The sequence below is a fragment of the Salmo trutta genome, chromosome 16 (assembly GCF_901001165.1).
Source record: "Salmo trutta chromosome 16, fSalTru1.1, whole genome shotgun sequence".
Classification (NCBI taxonomy): Eukaryota; Metazoa; Chordata; class Actinopteri; order Salmoniformes; family Salmonidae; genus Salmo; species Salmo trutta.
In genome coordinates, this window is record NC_042972.1 from 48,262,647 (window position 1) to 48,289,706 (window position 27,060).

General features: G+C 43.4%; 1 protein-coding gene across 8 annotated transcripts in view; it reads right to left on the minus strand.

Annotated features, from left to right (window-relative positions):
• The window catches only part of LOC115150885 (band 4.1-like protein 1), a 107,430-nt gene extending 81,223 nt beyond the window's left edge, over nucleotides 1-26,207 (minus strand). For 3 of the 8 annotated variants that reach the window (XM_029694681.1, XM_029694678.1, XM_029694675.1), the window contains exon 1: nucleotides 26,047-26,205. The gene's annotated coding sequence lies outside the window, so the exon portion shown is untranslated. Of the gene's footprint in view, nucleotides 1-26,046 lie in introns of all 8 variants that reach the window. The other 5 variants (XM_029694677.1, XM_029694679.1, XM_029694680.1 and 2 more) reach the window with 5 other exon arrangements.
• Between the last annotated feature and the right edge of the window lie 853 nt (nucleotides 26,208-27,060).

Here is a 27,060-nt window from a genome sequence, read left to right on the forward strand (position 1 = left end):
TTTTCTCCTCGTTTTGAGGATTTCAAAGTGTTGTAAAATGACATGCTGTTGGTTTCCTCTCCTTTCACCTTCAATGTGAATAACGCTCCCACTGACTTGAGCTTATCGATCTTCAGTCTGATGCAGTGATTGGAGAACTATTCAAAACAATGTCACTGACGAGGTTCTATGCATCTCTCGATGAAGAAAACTTTCCAAAGATTAGGAGTCATGCTCAGAAGATGTTTGTACTGTTTGGGTCAACCTATGTATGTGAACAGACATTTTCAGTGATGAAATATAACAAGTCAATGCACAGATCATCTCGTACTGACTCTCACCTCTCAGCAATCCTGCGCATAGCAACGTCAGAAACTATACCTGACTTCACTGCTCTAGTCAATGCCCATCAGAGACTTAACTACTCACACTGATTGAGTTCTGTCCTTGGTGCTGAATGCAGTGTACTTTTCCATCCGTGTAGTTCATTGCATGTTTAATAATGAAAATACCAACCAAAAGAAGAACATGGATGTGGTTTATTTCTGTGCATGTTATAAAAGTAAAATAGGTAGCATATCTGGATGTGATTTACAGTAGATATATCTGTCAACACAGTCATACACCTGATGTATAATCCTGTAATATGATTCTGGCCCGTGATGGCAAAAATATACTCTAATGTGGCACTCCATGGAAAATAATTGCCAAGGCCTGTATTAAAACGTGAAATAGACTAAATGAATGTTACTATGTGAATTCAATTGTCATGTTTGGATTGTTTCAATAGTTCATAAAGAGCTATGAATTATGATATGTTTCATTGCACTGTAAGTGCTATTGATAATTGTTACATGGGAACGTATTTTGTTCATTGGATGGAGGACAGTTCAAAGAGGAGCGACACAGGGGTGCGCTCCTATCATTTAAATTGAGTTGATTAGATTATAATCTGGGTGTGTTTTCAGGGTTATTTTTTTACTAGCAAAGTGCAAAGAAATGTTAATTCAGGTTGGGGGCAAGCTCCTGCTTGAATTTTTATTTTATTTAACTAGGCAAGTCAGCTAAGAACAAATTCTTATTTACAACGACGGCCTACCCTGGACAACCCTGAGCCAATTGTGCGCCACCCTATCACCCTATTGTGCGGACTCCCAATCACAGCTGGTTGAATCATACAGCCTGGAATTGAACCAGGGTCTGTAGTGACAACTCTGGCACCGAGACGCAGTTCCCAAGACCGCTGCACCATTCGGGAGCCATGGTTAACAGAAGAGTGAATTTGTTCATACTTTGAGAACTTGTTGCCAAGCTCCTGCGTATATAACACACTTCGTTTTTTCTCTTAGAGATTATTCTGAATTGAAGACACATGTTAGCACGTTACATCTTATATAGTCGATCGTCATTTACTCAGAGTACTCTGTAATGTATCATGTACACTAAGTGTTTGAGTGTTAATTCTTTTGTGACTAATAAATTATATTAGCTGAATTGAGTACATGTATTCCTCATTTTACAGAGTATTTAGTAGGTATATTGGTAGTTCTTATTTACACTATATACTACACATGCTCGGGTACCACCATGACATCTCTGATCTGTTTGCCTCAATAAATTACTGCTAGAACATTGGTCGCCAGCATGAGCTATTTATATCTGGTCTCAATAATTGCGTAACGGTGCAAGTTAGACATGTTCATTATACTCATACTAAGTGGTGATGTGAGGCTCGCTAGCTTGACTAGACTCCGACAGAGGCGTAAAGTGCCTGTTGCATTGATTCACATAATATTGGAGTCAGATTTGATGTAGATGCATGTAGTTTACTATTATATTGAACATAATCGGCGGATCGTTTCCCTCCAAACTATAAATGGTGACTCATCATCTTCAGTCTATGGGGATTTCTACCAAAGTACAGCTTCACCCTGAACAGCCTTCAGCTGAGCTGACACAGAGGGGTAGTATTCACTAGGGCTGTGTGAAATCTATATGGGAGAAGGAAAGTGGGTCTCCTCAACGCAGTTAATTGCATTGAGGCTGGTGGATATTCTCATGACACTGTTATTATGGCACTGTGGATGCCTGTCTCTGTATCTGATGTCTTGCCACAGGGTCCTGTATGGCGCAGTTGGTTGAGCATGGCACCTGCAGTGCCGGGGTTGTGGGTTTGATTCCCACAGGGGACTGTTACAAATGAAAATGTATGGACTCACTACTGTAAGTCGCTCTGGATAAGAGCATCTGCTAAAATGTTAAGTTCCTGACTGCTAGAGAAATTCTCACAGCTTAGCTCTGGTATTTACACTTTAGTCATTTACCAGACACTCTTATCCAGAGCGACTTACAGTTAGTGCATTCATCTTAAGATTGCTAGGTGGGACAACCACATATCACAGGCATAGAAAGAACATTTTTCCTCAATAACGTAGGGGGGGGGGGAATCAAGTGCAAGTGCTGGTTAAGTGTTCTTTATATTTATTTTTATTTATTTGGGGGGGTCGAAGTTAGGAGGATTATTTAAGATACTGTTTGAAGAGGTAGGGTTTCAGATGTTTTCAGAAGATGGGCAGGGACTCTGGTATCCTAGCTTCAGGGGGAAGCTGGTTCCACCATTGGGGTGCCAGGACAGAGACGAGCTTGGACTGGGCGGTGCCCTCCCGTTGGGGTTGGAGGGCAAGAGACCTGAGGTGGCAGAATGGAGTGTTCGGGTTGGGGTGTAGGGTTTGAGCATAGTCTGAAGGTAGGGAGGGGCAGTTCCTCTTGCTGTTCCGTAGGTAAGCACCATGGTCTTGTAGTGGATGCAAGCTTCAACTTGAAGCAGGTGGAGTGTGCGGAGGAGCAGGGTGGCATGAGAGAACTTGGGAAGGTTGAAAACCAGGCGGGCTGCTGCGTTCTGGATAAGTTGCAGGGGGTTGATGGCACAAGCAGGGAGCCCAGCCAACAGCGAGTTGCAGTGGTCCATACGGGAGAGGACAAGTGCTTGGATTAGGAACTGCGCAACTTCCTGTGTGAGGTAGGGTTGTACTCTACAGATGTTGTAGAGCATGAAACTGCAGGAGCGAGTCACTGCTTTGATGTTTGCAGAGAAAGACAGGGTGTTGTCCAGGGTCACGCCAAGGTTCTTTGCACTCTGTGAGGGTGACATTATGAAGTTGTCAACCGTGATGGAGAGGTCTTTGAGTGGGCAGACCTTCCCAAGGAGGAAGAGCAGTTCCATATTGTCGAGGTGAGGTAGTGGTCCGACATCCAAGTTGAGATGTCTGCCAGGCATGCAGAGATGCGTGTTGCCACCTGGGTGTCAGAAGAGGGAAGGAGAAAAGTAGTTGTGTGTCATCTGCATAGCAATGATAGAAGAGACCATGTGAGGATATGGCAGAGCCGAGTGACCTGGTGTATAGAGAGAAGAGGAGAGGGCCTTGAACCGAGCCCTGGGGGACACCAGTAGTGAGAGTATGTGGTGCAGACACAGATCCTCTCTACGTCACCTGGTAGGAGCGGCCTGCCAGGTAGGATGCAGTGTGCAGAGCCTGAGACGCCTAGCCCTGAGAGGATGATCTAATGGTTCACGGTGTCAAAGGCAGCGGATAGATCTAAGAGGATGACAAAAGAGGAGAGAGAGTCAGCTTTTGCAGTGCGGAGAGCATCCATGACACAGAGAAGAGCAGTCTCAAGTTGAGTGACCCGTCTTGAAGCCTGACTGGTTAGGGTCAAGAAGATCGCTCTGTGAGAGATAATGAGAAAGTTCAGAGACAACACGCTCAAGTGTTTTGAAAAGAGAAGAAAGAAGGGATACAGGTCTTTAGTTCTTGATGTCAGAGGAGTCAAGTGTTGGTTTCTTGAGGAGGGAAGCAAGTCGGGCCATTTTGAAGTCAGAGGGGACGCAGCCAGTGGTCAGGGATGATTTGTTGAGGGAAGTGAGGAATGGGAGAAGGTGTCTAGAGATAGTCTGGAGAAGGGAGGAGGGGATGGGGTTGAGCGGGCAGGTTTTCGGGTGGCCAGACCTAGCTAGTCACAGGATGTAATCTGGAGAGAAAGGGTAGAAATAAGTCAAGGAGTAGGGTAGTTCTGTGTGAGTGAGACCAGTGGACTCAATAGGCTGAATGAGTAGCGGATGTCGTCAACCTTTTTTTCAAAGTGGTTGACAAAGTCGTCTGCAGAGGGGGAGGAGGGAGGGGTTGGGGTGGAGGATTAAGTGGAAAAGAGTTTCCTAGGGTTAGAGGAAGAAGCTTGAAATTTAGAGTGGTAGAAAGTGGCTTTAGCAGCAGATACAGAGGAAGGTAGAGAGGAGGAACTGAAAGGATGAAAGGTCCTCCGGAAGTTTTGTTTTTCTCAATTTTCGCTCAGCTGCCTGCAGCCCCGATCTGTAAGCTTGCAATGAGTCACTCAGCCACGGAGCAGGAGGGGAGGGACAAGCCGCCCAGAAGGAAAGGGGACAGTGCGAGTCATAGGATGCAGAAAGGGAGTAGAGTAGGGTCGAAGAAGCAGAATCAGGAGATAGAAGAGAGAAGGATTTAGCAGAATGGAGAGATAAGAGAGTAGTGGGAGAGAGAGAGAGAGTGGAGATTCCGATGGCGCATGACCATGTGGGTAGGGGCTGAGTGGTTAGAGTTGGAGGAAAGGGAGACAGAAAAGGAAACCAATTAATCAGAGACCTGGAGGGGGTTGCAGTGAGATTAGTAGGCAAGCAGACTCTAGTAAAGATGAGGGCAAGCGTATTGCCTGCCTTGTGAGTTGGAGAGATTGGGAAAGTGTGAGGTCAAAAGAAGCAAGGAGGGGAAAGAGAGAGTTGGAAAGAAATTAAATCGAAGGCAGACGTCGGGAGGTTGAAGTCACCAAGTATGAAGAGCAGTGAGCCATCGTCAGGAAATTGAGCTTATCAAGGTGCCAAGGTCATTGAGGAACTCTCCAAGGGTACCTGGTGGGCGATAGATGACAACAATGTTAAGCTTGAGTGGACAAGTGACAGTGACAGCATGGAATTCAAATGAGGAGATGGACGACTCCTCGGCATACTATCGCACGTTCATGTGGCATGCCTGTGACCTTAGCTCAGGTTGAAGCTCACATGAATAATCGCAGCCATTGGGCTTCTCATTACTGCGGCATGCTGGGAGCTTACAGAAAACAGCAGGTGAAAACAAGGTCAGAAGCCCTTGACTACTCTCTGTCTCAGAGCTATGGTAATGTTACAGAAAGGTGTGTAAAGTGCAAGCTAACTGTTTCAAATCATACCCTATTCCCTATATAGTACACTACAAAAGTCAGTACTGTATTGCATTACAAAGGTCACTACAAAAGTCAGTCTATTCGCTATATAGTGCACTACTTATTCATTCTCATTCAATTAATATGACTAGCAGAAACAGAGGTAACAGTATTGTTTTGTCTGGTTAGTCATTCACTGCCTGTTAACACTCCAAGGTGTTAATAATCATATCTACAGAACGTTATTGACTGTTTTCAGTCTGCCTTAAGGCGTTAAGCTGTAACTGAACCACAAGATTGTGTCTTTGTTGAAGCTACAATATGTAACTTTTTGGGCGACCGACCAAATTCACATAGAAATGGAGTTATAGATCTGTAATTCTCATTGAAAGCAAGTCTAAGAAGCAGTAGATCTGTTCTATGTGCACCATCTCTATTCTTCCCGTTCTGAAGTGTCCTTTTTGTGACTTATAATTTCAGTTTTGTACACCAGCTTCAAACAGCTGAAAATACAATATTTCTGGTTATGGAAAATATACTTCACAACAGTTTAGATGGTACAATGATCCTCTACACAATGACTGCTTGTTTTGTCACAAACTGAAATTTGGTGAACTATTCGAATTTTAGCAACCAGGAAATGGCGGAGCAATTATAATTTTTTTTAACCTTTATTTAACTAGACAAGTCAGTTAAGAAAAAAAAAATGTATTTACAATGACAGCCTACCCCGGCCAAACCCTAACCCGGACGACGCTGGGGCAATTGTGTGGGAATCCCAATCACAGCCAGTTGTGATACAGCCTGGAATCAAACCAGGGTCTGTAGTGACGCCTCTAGCACTGAGATGCAATGCCTTAGACCGCTGCGACACTCAGGAGCCCAAACCTTTAAGAGGTTTTAAATTAAGTTCGGACTGCATGATCGTTTTCTGCAAAGCCAAACTGTACATGCCTTCTAACCAATGATTTATATATGTATTCTGTATAATCTTCTGAAATGTCTCAAACTGCAAACCATGTTTGAGCAGAATAACAAAACATTTATTTTATTGATGTGCCAAATAACTGCAGTACTGAGCCATTTTTTTTAAATCCACTACTGCTGCCAGTCCAGAGTATCTCACAGAAGACATATAAAAATCCATCACTAGAAAGCGGCAGCATGATGAAATGAGGCAGGTGTCCTTGAGCTAGCAGTGGAACATATATTAACAAGTGATTGTGCTTTTATTAACATTCATCCTCTGCAGTGTAAAAGATGTGTACATTCTGCTACCGTATGTCTACTGGCTCTGTGCGCTGGTGTGAAACAAACAGGCTCTATTCCCCATATTCAGACCCCACCACAGGGGATTGTTGGTCCGCCTTAAGTCACCATGCCTATTCTCACAACAGACCGATTGAACTCACAGTATACAGGCAACTGCCAAAATAAAGGAAACTCAGGGGCTCCCGAGTGGCGTGGCGCTCTAAGGCACTGCATCTCAGTGCTAGAGGCATCACTACAGACCCTGGTTTGATTCCAGGCTGTATCACAATTGTAGGGCGGCGCACAATTAGTCCGGGATAGGCCGTCATTGTATATAAAGGTTAAATAAAAATAAATGAAATAGCAGGCGCTTTGAACTGGTGGTTTCCGAGTTAATTAGGCAATTAACATCCCATCAAGCTTAGGGTAATTTGTAAAAAATGCCAAGTTGCCCATTAATTTGGCTACCAGAAGAAGAGATCTCAGTTACTGTGAAAGAGGGATCTCAAAGGAGCACAGGGTGTGTGTGCGCACACACACACACACACACACACGCGCGTCTCAGTCACCAGATCTCAACCCAATTGAACACTTATGGGAGATTCTGGAGTGGTGCCTGAGACAGTGTTTTCCACCACCATCAACAAAATGATAGAATTTCTCGTGGAAGCGCATCGAAGCTGTTCTGGCGGCTCGTGGTGTCCCAACACACTATTAAGACACTTTATTGGGGGTTTCCTTTATTTTGACAGTTACCTGTACTTTGCACAAGTGCCAGCTAATCATGTGTTTATTAAGCAGCATAAATCCCCCTGTTGCACCCAAACACACACCAACGCTGTCCAGATATACTCTAATAAAAGAAGGTGCCATCTAGAACCTTAAAGGGTTAGTTGGCTGTCCCCATAGGAGAACCCTTTGAAGAACCCTTTTTGGTTTCATGTAGAACCCTTTCCACAGAGGGCTCTACATGGAACCCAAAAGGGTTCTACCTGGAACCGAAAATGGTTATCCGTTTGGAACCCTTTTTTTTGTAACAGTGTAGACTACAAGAACCCATCTGCAAAGACAGATAAATACAGCCCATACTGAAGCATTACACTGTTGCATAACATGGTCTCACACTGAGATTGACTCATTAGAGTAGTTCGCAATGGGCCAGCCAACAGATTCACAGCCTCTCAAACGACTCACAGCTACAGTACTGCAGCTTCTCACATGGGAGCTCTCAAATACACAAACAGTACAGCCGTCTAAAACAGGCACCATGTAATTTACACATACACACACACCCAAAGAGAGAGACACATGCAGTACACACACACACACACTGTCGCAACGTTGTAGTGTGTTTATAAGTGAGAGAGGAGGCTCCTCTCGTGGTCTGTACCTCCCACTGAGGTTATGCGTCACTGCGGTGCAGGGCCTGTAACTACATGTGTGTGTGTGTATGTGTGTGAGTGCCTATGTGGATGTGTGTGTGAGCTTTCTGGCAGAAATGGGAGTTGACTGCTTGACAGCCAACAAGCTGTTCCACAGAGTGCTACTCACCGGACAGTACCCACCCCCCAGGAGGACTTACTGATAGCCTGGCTGACCCTGTCTCCAGACCGTCATCCAGAACAACCCCTCCCTACCCAATTGTGCAGTGAGCGACAGACTACACACACACACCAAACCAGCTCCAAAATAAGCCCTGTTCAGTTTAGAGCTACACACCCACACCAGCTCTATTGCACCACACACAGCTTACAACTCAGACTGATCCTGATCCTGCACATCAGTCACCATCGGGACACTCCCTCCCTTCATGGGCTACTCGTCAGATCGAAGCAGAGGGAATCGATAGCAGTCAGCCCTCTCATATATACCTCCCTGTTTAGTATGCTGGCCCTTAATCCCAGTTCATTGGAATCCTTAGTAAAAATGCTGCCAGTTATAAAAACCATCAATCTGATCTGAATGAGCCACAGACCGGAGGACAGAGGGCTGGAGGAAGGGAGGGCAGGCATGAAGTCATGGCCAACATGCTACCCATAATGCCCCTCACCAAGGCTCTACTAAATTATCCAAAGACCTGACTCAGGGGCACAAACTGCTAGTCAAGACACACTAGGGTTTTCCATGTTCTGATATCTGAAATGGTATGTTTGTAGAGTAGTGATGGTCCACATTCAGAGTGATAATGGTTACTGTTTCCTCCCACTGAGATATGTCAGAGGATATTGAAATGAGTTGTGGGTTTGTGTGGTGGTGGGTGTGACTTGCTTCTTCTCTCTATGCCGTTCTGCATCGTCATTAATTATCTAGATCTTTGCTTATAGGGCTGAGTTTCTGTCTTCTGTAATCATCTCAGACATTTTTTTTTGTACCACGGCCTGCTTAACACAACAGGCTTTTTTCCCATTAAGGGACATGCAGAGTTATAACTGAAGGCTGTGTGTGATGCATGGCTCAATTAAGGCCAGGATAAAGGTGTGCTTTGGGCAAGATGAGAAGGAAGTAACTATCAATGGTGGCTCACAACATGACCTATATTGCAGCTCGACACACACACACACACACACACACCAGTAAACAGACCCTGGCTCTGAACATGACCTCTATTGCAGCAGCTCAGCACTCCTCACTCAGTGGCAGGCAGCTCAGGGAACACCTGGAAACAAAAGACTATTGTACCTCCCTGTGACACGCTGAAACACAGAACCAGAGAGGGCAACAATCAACCAAAACAAACACACCTTTCATTTAGTTCTCTAACGGCTCACTGCCTGCCCCTTGAGATAAAAGGAGCTTGTTGTGCTGACACTGCACTATTTGTCCGGTTGGCCTTGTCCATGGAGGGGAGAGAGTGCCATTAGACAAACACACACACACACACCCACACAAAGACACACTGCTGAAAATGACCTAGAAAATCCCCCAGGTCCTTCTGCAGAGGCCCAGAGGCTTGGCCAAATCAAATGTTATTGGTCACATGTTTAGCAGATGTTATTGCGGGTGTAGGGAAATGCTTGTGTTTCTAGCGCCGACGGGGCAGTAATATCTAACAAGTAATATCTAACAATTTCACAACATACCCCCAACAATACACACAAATCTAAGTAAAGGAATTAAGAATATCTAAATATATGGAACCAGCAATGTCAGAGCAGCATAGACTAAGATACAGTAGAATAGTATAGAATACAGTATATACATATGAGATAAATGCAAGATATTTAAACATTATTAAAGTGACTGGTGTTCAGGGAGTAGCTTGATCAGCATCCATTCAGGCGAAAGAGAGAGAGACACAGCAGTGATCATAGCGCACAGCGTCCATCGGTGAAGAGATTGACATGAGCAGTACTGCGTTGCTCACACAGTCATCCCACGCTCAGCCTGAGGCTAAAAGGAGTGTACGCCTGTGTGTTCCACCATCATCTGAATGAAAAATCCATAAAGGCTGCTTGTAATAGAGAATCCTATGGGTTCGGTCAGCGTTTCAGCAGACAATATTTGCATCAGTGGCAGTTTGGAGATAGACAGAGCTGGTGACATTTGATGAGGAGCGTGAAGCCAGTCAGACTCATTCTTCAGTAGGTTGTATTAACTCCTTCATACATTCCTCAGCCGAGTAGACCTCTAATGCTGGGGTTACTAGCTCGCACATTGTGTAATGTGTGAGCGTGGTCCTGCTGTGAGGTCAGCTGCTCCAGCATGCCACCAAAAGGTGGCTAATGTTACATCAGTGTTACCATGGCAACCCCAGCCACAGAACATGTCACTAGCGGCCCCCCTTTTGTAGGCCCGCAGATCAATTTACACAAAAATCTGGGAAAATTATATCATTTTTTTTTCTTTCAAGGGGGGGGTCTCAGTTGAGAGTTAGAATAGTACAAAACACAAGGTAAATGTTTAAAATTTGGTTGTGCATCTGCATACCACATGTAACCATGGCAGCCCAGGACCTCCACATCCGGCTTCTTCAACTGAGGGATCGTCTGAGACCAGCTGATAAAACTGAGGAGTATTTATATCTGTAATAAAGCCCTTTTGTGGGGGAAAAAAACTCATTCTGATTGGCTGGGCCTGTCTCCCCAGTGGGTGGGCCTGGCTCACAAGTGGGTGGAACTATTCTCTCCCAGGCCCACCCATGACTGTGTCCCTGCCCAGTCATGTGAAATCCATAGATTAGTGCCTAATTCATTTTTCATTTTACCGATTTCCTTATACGAACTGTAACTCAGTGAAATTGTTGAAATTGTTGCATTTATTTTTTGTTCAGTATAGTGAAACAATTGCAAAATCTTCTCTCCACCCATGGCAAAATTTGTAGAATTGCAGGAAATGAACCCTAAAACAAACAAGAAATGTTGAGGGGGGCAACTAAAATGTTTTGCTTGCAAGGTGGACCCCCATAATTTAACTTAGTGCCCCCAAAGGCAAAGGCCGGCTCAGACTGCATGTGTGGGTATGGATGTGGGTACACAGACCAGCAAGCCACTGCAGCCCCTCATGATGAGTTTAGATTTTTTGTGGCCCCCACCCCAATCAAAGCTGGCCATCCCTGCACTGGAAGAAGGGTCGTTAGTAAAGGGGAATTGTGAGAGGGTGAGTGCTTCCCTCACCTCCTACAGTCTTGTCTATCATCCTTCCTGACAATTGGCTGCCAAGTGTGAGCTATGATTTAGTGGTGGACATTTACGATTGAGCAGACGAAAGTTCCCGCCATGTTCCTTAAATTGATCTCGTGTCTACGTCTTGTTTTTGAGTCAAGCAGCGTTGTGCAGGTCTAACAACAACAAAAAATGAATAGCCTGTCGCTAGAATAATCAACGGTCTCCTTCTCTAGGTCCACAGGGTCCACCTCACATCAACGGGTCCTGTGGTCATTTCAGGCTGTCCATTGGACACACTAGATCCCGTTACCGTGCAATATTTTTTCCTGCATTGATCTAGCGAGTGAAATTACAAAATGTGACTCGTTTCAGGAAACTAGGTGTTTGATCACTACTTCACAGAAGAGCCGTTTGAACGTAAACTTTTTTTTAAATCTAAATGTGTTTACAATTTAAAATTGTTAAATTACGAGCCTAGTTGGTTTAGCCACAGAAAAAGACAGCAATCTTCCCGCTAGCCATGATTGGCTGAGATAATGAGTGGGTTAGACATGCCATATAATACGCATCTATCTATTTGAGCTGGTCAGTATGTTTAGGTAATCCAGTCTAATGCTGCTTTTATGTATCGCAAAATAAAAATGCATAAGTGTTGCTCTCCACTTTCTGGAGGACCGAGTTTTAAAATGAGTGGAATTCGAGTATGATAGCTAAGGAGAAAAAACACTTGTCTCCGGATTACATCTTTAAACTAAGGGCAATGGCATAAAGGAGACACATCCATCCATGATGTATATGGGTAAGATAGTCTAGCTAGGTATATTTTCAGATATTACACATTTCTATTTTCATTTCATGTTAAAGTGTACTGTTAACAAGCTAGCTAACATTAGCTGGCTGGCTCGATAGCTAACGTTAATTGTATGATCTTCTTATTCATATTTCAGAGCCATTTGCTTGTCTAGTTATAGCCTGATGTTAGCTAGCTACCATTGAACCTGGTTGGTTAGCTACCTGCAGATTCATGCAGGGTAGTAACGTCATGAGTTGGGATTATGGTTCATTGTTTACCTAGCTAGCTAAATACATGTCTTAACAAAAGACTCCACTATGCAAGTAAACATTTCGGGTGCGTTCGTAAATTTAGTCTGGCCATCTACTCCAATTTTAGAGCACTCTCATCTGAGTGTACCAGAGTGCAAAATAACTGATGAATTTACGAACGCTCAACACCCGTTGAATATGGCTGGTGTCAGTAAGCTTTTGCAAAAAAGCATAATAAAAAATTGTTGCCAGCACCACAGTTAGTCACCAACGCTCTGAATAACATGAAAACAGCTTAACCAGCTCTGCTAGGGTGAGTAAAATGGTCAGAGTGGGGGGGTTCTCTCATTTGTGTCTGGAAGTAGCTAGCAAGCTAGCCAATGTTAGCCAGTTAGCTTGGGTGCTTGACTGCCGTTGAGTAATGTACTGTGAGATGTTCTCTCAATTGTGTCTGGAAGTAGCTAGCAAGTTAGGTTGGGTGCTTGACTGCTGTTAGTACAGAACACTGATCAAACCTTAAAGAGATGGATGGGGCTAAAGCTTAAGAGGGTGTGAACGATACTGAATGGGTCTAGACAAAGAAGGGCTCTCCAATAGTAGTACCAAACATTCAAAAGGCCATTTTCTCAAAAGTGAGGTTACAAGTTTAGCAACTTTCAAAGTATAATTACTTTCTAATTGTTCCTCGACTGTAGTGTATGATATACCATTTTGTAGCTCTGAGTCTGTACTTGTATTCAATGTAAAAAACACAATTTCTAATTTTGCTACAGTACATAAGACTTGTTTGAGCCGGACGGTCACAAATATACTCAAGCCATCTAAATCTGTTTGTTGTCTTGTTTGATTGATTTTACTGAATCGTAATGATAGTCTTACTTTGACTGAGCCATGATTATGAGAAGGCAGATACTGTATAAATAAATGCAGCCAAAGGCTATGCAGACGAAACTCTGGACGGCCATTGGTAGGTCTGTCATCAGCACACGATAATGCTGCAAATAGCAATCCACTGACCATAAGCTGCTTGCAAATCATTGTGGTTGCTGTGGAAACATAAGATTCGTGACTCTATAAAAATATTTCATCACTCTCAAAGCAGAGATACGAGTTTATTCAATTTAATTGATGGCGAGAACACAGAATTTCCTTCCAGTCAGTGACTCTCAAAATCAAATTGTAGCCCCCCAAAAAAGACTGCAATAAATGCCAGCCAAACATATAATCATTACAAAATATGCCAATCGTGTGTTATATACATTTTAACTGTGAAACTTGCTGGCAAAACCTAGCATCTGTGTGACTAGACAGTGGGCAGTGACCACAGGTGTTGACTCAAGCATCTGCTTACATACACAATGGCTGTTGGACCCTTAGGCTACCTAGTGAGAATTAAGTCCAACATTGAAAACAAACAGAACACAGGAGGACTGCCTGCCTGATGTCTCGGTTGGTAATGGAATGAATGGATAGTCTGTCGACTGGAATTAAAGGGGTCTTATTCAAGGCTGTCCATTTAGATCAGCTCCATCACCTCAATAGAAGATCTACACCGTGGATCATCAACTAGGTTCAGCGGCACACCCATTTTCTCTTGAGTGGATGATCAGGGGGGCATCCACAGATCCTTTGTAGACTGCAAATTGAAGCCCAAACAGGTATAATATTTGACTCAAACATAATCATTTCAAATCTTGTACACGATCACATACATCTCTCTATAATGCGTGGGAATACTTTGGAACACATCTCCAAAATTAAAATCAGTTGGAGCTGATTTGCTGGTGTTTTTACAGTCTTTTATGTCCAAAACAAAAACAAAATATATGTAAGGGGGCCAAATAAAAATCACCAACAGGCTGCCAGTTGGGGAACCCTGATGTACACATTCAGTCCCTGAGCTGACGGTATGCCACTGTATTGAAGGAGTTGTAAGGAACCAATGAGAAGGACATGCGGGGGTGAGTCCTATGCCATGCAAAAAATACTGTATTTCAACCTAATCTGAAAAGCTCAAAAGTGTATGAACTGCTTCTGAGTGCAGTACTGTACATTCTCTGGGGTGTTACCATTACACTCACATTCAACACCTCTGCTATGAATGTGTGTGGCAGGCACACCTTTTCAGTCGACACCACTCCTTTCTGACACATTTATAAAGAAATGAAGATGTCAACTAAGACCGACAAAAGACCGCTAGTGTATAAAACATTCAACAAAGAGAACAGCACTCTTCTGTACGAGGGAGACAGAGTTACCATGGAAGCAGAGCTATATTAAATGGAAGACTAGTTGAAAAGGCCTCCCTTGGGAAATCCTATCCCTGACTGGCACATGCTCAGTTACCAAGTGGAAATACTGCCCCAGTGAACTCTATCCCATTTTCTTAAAAACACCAAAACAATGACTTCTTACATGGGGCTTGTCATTCGCTGACAGCCACTAAAGATGCGTTTTAACACAAAATATTCTCTGCTTTTTCTGTCAGCTGGTGCCCATTTAGCATGCTTTGGTCTGCCTGCCTAGGAGGGAGAGAGTCATGAAGGGGGAGAAGGGAGGAAGTGTTTGTGGCAATATTAGCTCCTACTGCCCTCTCTCCTTTCTTGTCTGACCACATTCATGTCCCTAGTTGTTACATCCTGATTCCAGCCACATGGGACCTGGTCATTCTACCCAAAAAGCTGAGAGCTGAGAGAAGCAAGGGGAGGCTGGGTGAGTCTGCAAGGAGACGCTCTGGGGGAGAGAGACAGACATTTTAGAAGGAGAGGCTGGCAGTGGGCATGGGTCCAGTCCAAGCTCAGCTCACTCTCCTGTTTGTATAGAGCCATTCATCTCCTTATTAGGATCAGAGCATGGCTGAAAGGAAGCTAAAGGGACTCTGTGTGTTGTTGGTGTCAGTGACAGGGAGCTAGTAAAGGGGTCGAATGGCGAGCTCGATGTTACTGCCATCTAGACACAGAGAGGCCTAACTAAGAGTCACCCAGTCAATGCCTTTACTACTGAGCCGAAGAGCTAACTGTTTAAGACTTACTGTCAGTCCAGTAAACCAGTCTCTTGTTTAAAGACCATTGTGTGCATCAGAATAGAAGGTCTACTGAGCGCTAGCTGAAAGCATCAGTGCACTGTAGAGGAGTTGGCAGCGCTGTGTGCTAGTGTCAATGTCCAAAAGGAATGCAGCAGCAGAGCGGTACCATGGCGGCTACACTTCAACATCATGATACGAATTATCAAGGACCTTTTTGGCTTTTTTCACGATGAGAATCAATGTACCACAGAGAATCACAGAAAGATCTGTGTGGAGAGCAGAACAAATGCTAGGATCTCAAACTGTGGAACTATACAATGAAAACGAATTAATGGGTTCGATTAATATAACGCTTTTTTTTTGTCTTGATCAAAGGGCTTTACATTGTATGGGGGGAAATTCACTTTATCTAACGACTACTAGTACTAACATATCTACACTAACTAACGGACTCAACGACCAATTACTAGTTATTACGGTTAATACAGCCTGTAGTTGAGAAATACGGCGATCTGTTTAGAGAGTGCCACTGGTGACCCAACACTGTGTGGGCTCTCTTCACGACTGAGGGGTTTATGTTAGCTCTGCACGCAGGTGCCGAGGAGAACTGAGAGCTCTGTTTCCTCCTTCTGCTGATAACAGTGCATCAGTGAGCACAACAACACAAACAAACCCCCTAGTCGTTGACTGCTGAACACATCAGGATTGTCATACGGTCGCACAATTAAACTACAGTGATGTTATCAAGTCATTTCACCCGTTTCAGTTCTGAGTTTATATAAAATGCAGAGAAGGGATTTAAACATCATTGTTAGTCTACTAATGAATAGATTGGGATTGCCACACACACACACACACACACACACACACACACACACACACACACACACCGTTATCAAATCATATCACTCGGTTTCAGTTTTTAGTCCTTTAGGATAGAGCTGTGGTGTAGTCTAGATGTTCAACAGCAGGCCTGTAGGTAGGTCATATACTGGTTACGGTCTAACGTCCTCCTGACTAAGACACTTAACGTCAGCTCTTTAATATCCCCAGTAAAATCTCCCTGTTTATGAGGAACCGAATGTGTGAAATGTGACTATGAAACTCACCCTGGACGTGAGTCTCTGGTCTGAATCTTAAATCATAGGAAGCATGTACGGTTTTAATAAGTTCTAACGGGCGAGGCACTCACACCCATTCACATATTGGAGTCAATTATATGGCTAACCCATTTGAGTATTCCAGGACCAAAGTTGGCAGTGTAGTTCTGTCTGCAGGGAGAAAGAGCAGTGTTGGTAGCTGATTGCAGAGCGATACTGTGTGTTGCTGTGCCCATGGTCATGATAGAGGAGCTGGGAGTGTCCTTGTGTCAGGCATCAGGGGTAAAGTAGCCCTGTGACATAATAACAGGCTGCAGACACCTCACCCCTGTCACAGTCACACACACTACATACAAACCAGCAATTACCTGAGACCAGACGTCATTCACACATACATTGATATCGGTTAGCTTGTAAATAATCCTGTACATTGTCTATAGATCTCTAAGCACACAGCAGGCATACACCAAGTACAGTATGGTGAGGCACATCCGGGATCTCCTATCCAACCTGTCTGACCAGTTTGGGAGCCACAAGACAGGCCCAGCGGGACTAGGAGTAGTCTCCTCTCCTCTGCTCCTCAGACCCTAACTATTCCACACACCTTCTGCTGCTAGGCGACTAGCCTACAAACATCAACAAGCATCCTGACCAGGGAAGCTAGCACTGGGAATTGAGTGAAAACAAAGACATGTTTTTTTTTCTTCTCACGAGCTAACAAATTGATGTGATGTCGCCCCTATCCAACCGGTCTGCCCTGCAATATCCAGTTTGATGGTAATACTTTCTGCAGCAGTATGTGGATAGATCATGGGAACTCGCCGTCATCAAAAAATAAAAACAAACGTGGCATGAATCGAATGTCACAGTTTACATGAGCACTGATTAAACGTGCTCTTCTCCTTTCATCTTCTGACAGGCTAATTACAATCTCTGATGTTTATTACAGTGGAGAGTTTAAGCGTCGCTGAGGTCACAGACAGACAACAGGAAAAACACATTCTGCAGTGACATTTTTTTATTTATTTAACTAGGCAAGTCAGTTAAGGACAAATTCTTATGTACAATGACAGCCTAGGAACAGTGGGTTAACGGCCTCGTTCAGAACAACAGATTTTTACCTCGTCAGCTCGGGGATTCGATCTAGCAACCTTTCGGTTATTGGCCCAACACTCTAACCACTAGGCTACCTGCCAACATCACTGGCTGCATAGAGCTACAGACAACTACACAACTCCTCCACCAATCAACATCACTGAATCCCTGAGATACTGGATGGCTGTAAGATACAGTAGCACAAAGAGAAGAGCACACCCCCACTGTCTGAGCTGGGTTGAAAGACAATGAGGCATGAAGCATGCACATATAATCATCATCCCACTTGATCAGAGAGAGCATGGGACATGACTCATCCCTGAAAAAGGAGGGGAGATTTCTTTAGAGAGAGTGGGGGGGAGGCAGGTATGTAAGAAAAAAAAGAGAGAGAAAACCATCCCAGCCTCAGAACCTGCTGACTCACTGCAATCAGCAGGAGCACAGAGAGCTTCTGCAGCTCTGGAGAACAGACCAGACGCTCCACTCCCCCTCTGGGCTGGCTCTGCCTCCCCTTCAGAAGGACAAAGTGACACTTCCCATCACACTCAACGAGCTATGATGACAAGCTGGAAATAAAAGACAGGACTAAAACCGTCTTAAGGAAATGAAATAGCAGCTCCCTAGGATTTACAGTAGTAGAACACCCATCTCATCGGAACAGAGACGCATGCGAGAGAGGTGACAGTGAATCAGTGAGGCTAGTGCAGTACGTAAAAAAAAAGATAAAAAATATATCTCCTGAGCAGACAGACAGTAGTAGGAGGTGAAGGGACAACACTGAGGGAATGAGAGAAAGAGACATGATGCCAGAGAGAACACATAGAGAGGAGAGACAGCTCATTGCCCAGCAGTCATTATAAACGTCAACAACACACTGTCTGTCTAGCCCATTGAAAAGAGACATTCATTGACTTCCTATGGCAAGACAATACCCATTGTCCCCAGCGGTCAGAGACAGCAAATAGTCCTATGGTTCTCCTTAAAACCTGTGATGGCAGAGCTTCAGTAACCAACAAGGTTGCGGATTCAAGAAGATAAATCATCTCAATTACTGCAGTCCAGGAGTGGTACACAAATAAAACATTGGACTAATATCGCATTCAAAAAACAGCCATCGACTGTGTTTGCCAACAGTCTGACCACGACTGAACACAGCCCTCCGTGCGTTAAATCAAGGGAGTTACTCTGTTGTGGTGTAATACGATTTTGAAAAGACCACAATGATTCCACTACACCTCTTGTAAGGCCTAATTCAATCCCAGAGCGAAAGCTTTCTAAACCAAGAACGTGAATAGACATCCAGCTCCCCCTGGCCAGTTCCACGCCATGGTATTATGGAAACATTTTCCTTGTCCTTTTTTAAAAGGCATCATTGTTTCCTCACTAACGAGATTACAATCCTTTCATCTGCTTTTCAGTTCTCTTATTGCTCCTACTTATACTGTGCTTACCGTTCGTTGCAGGTGTGTCTTATCCTGTAAACTGTATCGCTCATTTCAAACTGGTGTTTGACAGCCATCTCTCAAAACATCAACTATCAATCAGTGTAATATCCTTTCACATCCCTCACAATAGAAAAACATTATGTCACCCACTCTCACAAGACAAAAGCACGTGATCACTACTCTGAAACGCCACACTTTACAACGACATGAATGACACTATCCAGAATAGACGTTGCGCTGCCACCCTAACTTCAGAGAGCAGTTTAAAGCAAAGTCTCCTCCTCTGTCTATGTGTGTTCTCAGTAGTACAGTGTCCCTGACCAAGCCTGTGGCTCGTCTCTGTGACTCCCTCCGACTCGTCCCTGCGCCGCTGCATGAGACGTGACCAGATTCGCCCAACTACAACACGGAGCCAGGGAACATTCCACAGGGCCAGCAGCAATGACAGCTCAGTGGAGACACTGACTAAAGCATACACTCTGTCCTCAACACACACCGCACTGTAAAGCCCACGTACTAAAGTCTGTGTAGATCTGGGTTCATATGTCCTCTGGTTTGGTACTGTAATAAATGAATAATGACACAAGCAAGATAATGCACTTCTATTTTCTAACCATGAAGGCAGGATGTTGTAAAGTGGTAATGAGCAGTAGGATCAGTCTATGAGGTTAACATGGGGTACAGGAGCTGGTTGTCTCCAGGTAAAGACTGATCAGAGCGAGGAGCACTGCCTCTGTGCCTCAGACCCAGTGGATGCTTCATACTTCCTCATTTGAATTGCAAATCAGGGAAAATCAAAACAATATGTTGTTGGTCACATGCGCCGAATGCATCAGGTGTAGACTTTACCGTGAAATACTTGCTCACAAGCCTTTTCCAACGATGCCAAGTTAAAAAAATTTAAATAAAAAATAAGAATAATGCAAAATACAGAGAGTACCATATCACTGTGCAGGGGTATGAGGAATTTGAGGTAGATATGTACATAAAAGGCAGGGTAAAGTGACTAGGCATCAGGATAGATAATAAAAAGAGTCAAATAAAGGACAGATTAGCAGCATATGATGTGTGTGTATGTGTGTGCGCATATGTAGTGTATGTGAATGTGTTTGGGATTTCTGTGAGTGTCAGTGAAGTGTGTGAGTGTGAGTGTATATATAGTCTTGAGAATGTGCATAGAGTCAGTGCAACTAACTATTTAGCAGTCTTGCGGTTATTTAGCAGTCTTATGGCTTGGGGTTAGAATCTATCTGAGCAGATGCTCAGGCACTATTTGCCGGACAGTAGTAGAGTGAACAGTCTATGGCTTGGGTGGCTTAAGTTAGCATGCTGTGATCTGAAATTCCAGCAGCCTCAAGCATATAACAAACACACACACGTACACTATGACCAACTCATGTATCTACATGACCCCAGAGTGAGACAGATGTGCCACACGTTTACCGTACAGACATACAAAAGCTTAGAGACAGACACAGACAGAGCTGTCAAGGGAGTGATATGATGTGATGTCATGGCAGCAGTTCTCTTTCATCCAAGTCTCTCAGTACACTGACAAAAAGTGTTCATAAATGCTTGTTCCCCAGCTCGTAAGGTACCTTGGAGAACTCTTGCCTTTAAATTGTAAATAGTTCAATGAACTCCAGTGTTGATGTTAATAACCAGAGATGAACCAAAACCACACCCACCAATATCATATTTCCCAGCATGCTCTATTGCAGGTTGATTTTTAGAATTATTTGTTTCAATATCTATTTTCTTGCATGTACATTGATTGATTGAGTTATCTTATGCTACTCAAATATAAATAATACATTTTCCTAAACTAATCCAATCTGTTACTTGGATTTATTGCACCTATTACTGAAATGGTTGTTCCAATTTAGATGTTTAAGGCAGTCTCATATCTTAGTCTTCCCAATCCTGGCAGTCATTCTGAATGCAGGTGAGTAAAAATTTGAAAAAAACGTGGATATCCCCACTCCGGCTGGATTCCAACAGGAATTACTCATCACTTTTCAAACCAGCATAATATGACTAGCAGGCTGTAAAATATGAGTTTCAGACTAACTGTATTAAGGTAAAACTGGGCTTGTGTTAAGAAATAGGCCTTATGAAATATGTATTGTCTTAAAGAATGTAATTTTAATGACAACATATTCTCATAGGATCTCATTTGGTGAAGGCCACAAGACTGAAAATGAATGAATAAAACAACCATGTCCTCTGTCACTAACAAACACAGTCGTGGGTGGTACTGGTAAGTCTAAAATTCACTCAAAATCCACCCTGGGAAATATGCAAATAAGGCTTAAAACTCTACAGCAGGGCTATTGAATTCCGGTCCTGGTGGGCCGAAACATTTATGGTTTGTGATTTTTGTATGGTTCTTCAAAGAATCATCCCATTTATAATTTTTCAGAGACCCTAAAATGGTCCCACTATGGCTTTGCTCTCAAGAAGCTTATTTGGTTCCAACTTGCACTTTTATTTTTAAGAGTATAGGCAGGCAAGTGGTGCTCTGGGCAGGGGAGATCTAAACTGGCAGAGGAGTATTCCAGGCCTAATGTTAACAAAGCTACTGTCTGACAGCTCTACCCAGTAAGGCTGCTGACTCGGGACTGTGTCGGCTGGAAGAAAGACAGCGCTGGCTAAGATAGAGGGATTTAACGAACACAAACAAACTATAAAAATAAGCTGGGATGGAAGAAACTGCTGAAAGAACATGATGATACAGATGAAGAAATAGAGGTCTACTTAGCGATGATTTGAGCATAAATGTCAGAAGAGGTTGGATCTAAGCGGCTACACATACTACAATGTAAACGGGTGTACTTGTCACGTCTCCACGGCTACCTCCAGAAGTTGCCCCCCTCTAAGCAGCAGAGCAGTGTAAACAGAATTGTCTTGTTCAGCCAACACTATTACAGTAAAAATTGTAATAGCATAGCAATGTTTTTTAAACCGATTTTTTTAAATAAGGAAAATGTCTGTACATTGAGACTTTTGAGGCGTTACCTGTCTGTCGGTCAATTTAATGTGTACGGACGAGAAAATAAACCCTTTAATTGAATGCACATGCTTGTTGGTTGTTGCATTATTCAAGAGTGGAATATAGTTTGGTTACATTATTCAATATTGTAATATGTTTTAGAAGAAAAGTAGCTTGAATTGTTTAATAGTTTGTGCTTACTGGCTAGCGGCGACTGATATATGGTCAATTTGAGTTGCGGACCAAGAATGACGAATTACCAGTCACGACGAAGGTAACACATCGATGTAATGTGAAATGAAAAGTAGAAAAATCGCTTTCGCCACTCCGCTCCTCAGACTCTCCTTTGTCTCTCGTAGTGGGAATAGGGCCTAATAGAGCATTTCTATCATAGCCTAGATCCAGTTTTCAGACCCAAACAAAAAGAGGATTATGTCCTGTGGCTAAACATCAGTGACTTCACCAACACGTGCTGGATAGCTGATTCAATCAAGCGATTAAATATTTACCACATGTATTCGTTTTACGCAAGGAAGTTGGTCATTTGATAAGGCTTTCGGTAAGCATTCTTCACATAGCTAGATCACAGGAAGGCAATTGACACAAGTTATTTCATTATATACTTGGCTTAATTAGCCGGGTTTGGTGAATTAAATGGCTACTTTGTTGTAAATGTTGCAGCATCATTAATGCAATCTAATAACAACAAAATATCCATCCTGTGCCAAGTTCAAATTCAAGAGGAGAGTAGACAACAGCTATCCAAATCAACATTCCATTCAGTCGAAAATGAAACACAACTTGAAACCTGTCCAAACGAAACGCCTCCATAAAAATAAGAATTCCAGTAGCAAGCTGTTCACCTTAATGTGATTGCCACAGTCAGATACTGTATGATGCATGACAAATGTTAACAGTAATGGAGAACACAGCCCTATGAAGAGTACCGTAGAGCTCCATGAAGAGGTCAATTGTCCACTGAAGACAACCCCCCCCCCCCCCCCCCCAAAAAAAGCACTAAGCCTCACCAATGACCATGTCCATTGTATCAGTGCGATACACATAACATACACTGAACGTACAAAACATTAAGAACACCTTCCTAATCTAGAGTTGCACCACTCCCCCTTTTGCCCTTAGAACTGCATAAATTCGTCAGGGCATGGATTCTACAAGGTGTCGAAATCGTTCCACAGGGATGCTGGCCCATGTTGACTCCAATGCTTCCCACAGTTGTGTGAAGTTGGCTAGATGTCCTTTGGGTGGTGGACCATTCTTGATACACACAGGAAACTGAGTATGAAAAACCCAGCAATGTTTCAGTTCTTGACACAAACCAGTGCGCCTGGCATCTACTACCATACCCCGTTCAAAGGGAACTTTGAATAGCACACTTACACAATCCATGTCTCAATTGTCTCAAGGCTTAAAAATCCTTCTTTAACCTCTCCTACCCTTCATCTACACCGACTGAATTGAATTTAACAAGTGACATCCATAAGGGATGGTAGCTTTCACCTGGATTTACCTGGTCAGTCTGTCATGGAAAGAGCCGGTGTTCTTAATGTTTTGTACACTCAGTGTAGTTTGTGTTGGTTAAATACACTGAAGAGATGTTTGCCTTTTATGAGAACCTAAAGTTGTTACATTTTTATTGAAGCATCTGATCTGAAACAGGGCTGGGATTCCCAAAAGCATCGTAGCACCAAGATCATCTTAATTCCATTGAAACTCCCTCACGGTGAGGTATCTGTGGGTGTCACGGATCCCCCCGGTACTGATGCTCATTCTGTTCACCAGTTCCGGAGGTCTACGTCACCGGCTTTCTAGGCTTCACTGAACGGGATTCATTATCACCAACCCCGGACTGTCTTGTCTGACTACACACACCTGGTTCCCATTTCCCCTGATTAGTATGTTATACATGTTCCCTCTGTCTTTATCGGTTATTGTTCCCATGTCCGTTGGTGGTGTGAGTACCTATGCGTTGGTGCAGCTGTTATGCTACGTGCTATATATAGTGTGTATTACGGGTGTCGTTCAACGAGGTTTACCCTCACTCTTTAGTTTGGGTACAGCCCAGTGTTTTTGCGTACGTGCTTGTTTTGGGTGTATTAAAAACCCCTATGGTGTATTCCTGCGCCTGTCTCCAAAATCCTTTATACCAGCGTGACAGTAGGAATGCCTTCTTTGGTGTGATTATCTGGACAAAGGCCACAACAATCAGTGATTTAGGTATTGGTGATGAGCTGTCAGTCACTCAATACTCTGTCCACAGTTCATACAAATGCCTTTGAGAAACGTCAAACACTGAGTCATTTTAGAAGTGCCTGACTGAACATGCACCCTGGCGGTGTTTGGGTGTTTCAGAGAGGGTGTGAAATGGGACTATGTTTGCCATTTGGATCGGTGTCTCAACATGTTATGCATACGTGTGTGTGTGCGTGCATGTGTGTGTGTGTGCGTGCATGTGTGTTTGTGTGTGTGCGTGCGTGCATGTGTGTTTGTGTGTGTGTGTGTGTGTGTGTGTGTGTGTGTGTGTGTGTGTGTGTGTGTGTGTGTGTGTGTGTGTGTGCATAAGCATCAGTCAGGCAGAGTGTGTGTGCACTGTGTGAGATGGGCGTGTCTGGGGAAAATCAGGCAAGTGGATTGTGCTAACTTTAAGTTGGGATAGAAGATCCAATTTGCCTTGACAGCAGGACTGAGACAAATTAAAGCCCTAGACGAAAACAAATCTATATATTGCAGTCACGAGAGATGGTGTGAATTAACATTGGTTACAAGCAGCAATACTCAACACAGTAAGACTGACAATTGTCAACCAGAGACATACTATGAGATAGCTGCGCAGGGCTGAAATGAACAGAAACAACAACAACAAAAACTATACAGCATCTCCCATGGAGGTAAACATGAAGTTGAGTGAGAGTGAGAGTCTGCTAGTTTTAAGAGTGAGTGGGATTCAAGCCATCACACTGTTACGCAGGCTTAACAAAGGGATGTAGAGGTGAGGCATTTGACTGGGTATGGATTGTGAAACCGTGATGATAAAAAGGAGGCATTTGACTGGATATGGATTGTAAATGCCTGGTGAAACCGTTATGATAAAAAAGGTGAAAGCACTGTGTGAGCAATTGCATGCCGGTATACCTGGCAATGTATTCAACATAAGTGCTCAAGGATTGACTGTGTAATCAGCTATCTAAATTCACTCCGCTACATGGCCTTAAACAAGATGCCACCCACCTGAGTGGTCATATAACAGAACATACCAGAATAGAATAGAATAGAAAGTGCTCTCTTCTGTCCTCTGCACAGCAACCATTCCCAGGAGGCTAACACAGCCTCGGGCTTAACAGGAAGTCACCTCAAGGCTACCCTCACTTCACTACACCACACGGTCCCTGTGATACTGATAACGTATACGGATGTGTTTGTATTCCCATTACTGGGAACACCTATTTCTTAAAACAGTTTTCTCCCTTTAAGATACGTGACATCTAACGGAGTTATTCTTCATTATTTGTGTGGGTCTACTGGCTCTTTATGACATCATGGCTAGATGAAGAGTAGGTTTGTTATTAATTCTGTCAGGAGTTAGGGCGGGGGCTGTCAGGCGAATAGCCGCGTCATTGACGCTACAAGTTGTGCCTCTGGAGCCATAGGACGCGCCATGGAAATGAAACGTTTATTTCCTATCACCTCATGCCACCCATCGCCTTCACATAATTTCCTGTGTGCGCATATGGGATGTTATGATGATGAGGCTATGGGCATGTTCCACCAAACATATTCCCGAATCATATTCGCTTTATAGTCGAGGAGCATAAAGGCAATCGTATGGAATGGAATTATTGCAGAATAACCAAGCATTGACATGGTCTCCCTTACAAAAGATAAAATAGTGAAAGACATTTCGGTCTAGCGTGTCTTTCACATGGAATACCATTGCACAACATGATTGTAGCCAATCCCACTAAATAGTGCGGTAGGGCTACATCAAGAAGAAGAAAAATCACTAAGTAACGGAATCCAGCATAGCCTACAAATGGCCTTATAGCCTACCAACATTTTATATTTCAAAAACGAGGCATAAGTAAATTTTTGGACGTGTGTGTTGTGGACAACGTTAGCGGGAGCAACAATAGTGGATTATTATATATTTTTTCATGCATCTGCAACAATTTATTTAGAAGTAAGGAGAGATTGTAGCGTAATAAACTATTCCCTATGATGAGATGGATGTACCGCATGTAGGCTTTGAAATGTAAATAATACAATGCAAAATGTTGCTACCTACCTTTCCGTCAAACTCACATCCAGGTGTGGACCATTGACGTTGCGCACCGCGGCCAAATCAATCCAATACTGCCTCCGCCCCGTCGTTTTTCCCTGCTTTAAAGGGAGCAGCAGTATGAGGGAGTGAGCGAGCTTCGAGTGAGTATGAGGAAGAGAAGGAGAGTGAAAGAGGGAGGGACAGAGACTGTGAGGTAGAGAAAGACGCGCAAGTCTCGGGATCCTAGTAACCAGCGGGAGCTTGCTTTCCCCCCCACGCAGAGAACGGCCTTCACTTCTTTGGCACTGCAAAGACTTTGATTTATATCATTGGCATAACACAAACCCCTATTGAGGGAGTCTAGAATATGCGATGAAACAGTCTCATTTTGCATATAGAAGACGATACCAGGCATAGTGAAATTGGTACATCAAGTCAGGGCCTTTTCTTTATGAATGGTTTATACATGCGACATAGATTACCACCAATGTGTAAACTATGGTAGCACTACTTAGTGAGAACATGCATTTATAGTTTTCCTTCTTGGTTAAACAAGAACCCTATCCTGTTCTAATTGATTAAAAAGGTCAAATAAAATGGTTTGTTCTGTAGGCCTATAAATTGAAAGTATGTCAATCTATTCAACCTGGACTCAGCGGTAGACGTTAGTGGTGCGCGACTCAGCTGTTTGTTCAACCACACCCGCCCGCAATTGCTAATAACCCATCAGGTCTACCCAACTATGTGATAAAGTGAACATCTGAAGCCTGCACCCAACCCTAAACCGTTAATATAGAAAATGTGCTGTAGGCTACAATCAAAGACAGCAGAACGATTTTTTACATTGAATCCAGGTTTTTTGTTGTTGCCTGATTTCTGTTTATAATCTCCGAGGCTATTTGTTAGTCGACTATAATTAATTACATGCAGCTTCTCTTCTGTCATTATATGTTGCCCTACAAGACAAAATAAACCAGAATAATGTCATAAATCTAGTTGACATCTGTAACGTTCTCTGTCATCTTTGCCAGGAATTTA